Source organism: Euprymna scolopes, chromosome 4 (assembly GCF_053919585.1).
Source record: "Euprymna scolopes isolate OS-2025 chromosome 4, ASM5391958v1, whole genome shotgun sequence".
Lineage (NCBI taxonomy): Eukaryota > Metazoa > Mollusca > Cephalopoda > Sepiida > Sepiolidae > Euprymna > Euprymna scolopes.
Window position 1 is genome coordinate 67,656,965 of NC_136485.1, and position 758 is coordinate 67,657,722.

The 758-nt window shown below is 38.4% G+C and overlaps 1 pseudogene; it reads right to left on the minus strand.

The window, feature by feature from the left end:
• Positions 1 to 393: 393 nt before the first annotated feature.
• LOC145273727 (5S ribosomal RNA) lies at positions 394 to 511 on the minus strand (annotated as a pseudogene).
• Positions 512 to 758: the final 247 nt, after the last annotated feature.

A 758-nucleotide genomic window follows, 5' to 3' on the forward strand; every position in this document is an offset into this window, starting at 1 on the left:
TTCTTTCCAACTCTCTCGCTTTTTATATTTCTTTTTATCCTTCCATGGTGCCAGGACAGCAACTAAAATAGAATTAATAAAAGGTACAAGTTGTCAGAATCTTTTGTAAATGTTGATTAATTAAAATGAACAGCAATTGGAAAGGTTTCCACAAGAAGAAACTTTCATTTTCTTGATTTCTTCAATGTCAACAAGTTCTAGCCAGGATAGTCGATGTCGATGCCTCTGTTCAGTCTCAAGAAACAATATATACCCTTTGTAAGGGTAGCTGTGTGAATAATTAGGAGGCAAGTGTTGTGCAATCCCAACCACACCTCTCCTGAATCGATACTATTCGAGTCCAGTGGCAAGAAGTGCTAGACGATGGGAAACAATGCTGAGATGAGCAGAGAACATATACAGCAACTGGAATTCCCAAATGGTCACCCATTTTAGTACTGACCAGGCTCAACATTGCTTAACTTTGGTGATCTAATGGGAACCGGTGTGTCAATGTGATTATGTCGTATGAGTATCCAACCAGGATAGACACCACCGTCATCATTCAAAGAACGACTGCATCAGAAAAGGTGATGATGAATCTGAATATCTTTAACGTACTGACATATGTTATATGTATATGTGTAAATGACTATTCATTTGCATGTAGCATTAAATTTTGTATACTTTTTTTAGGGAGGGCTTTCAACTGTTCAAGGACAACTGGGCAAGAGGCTGTCTGCCTGCGTCAGAAGGTCAGGTTTGACAATTATTACAAT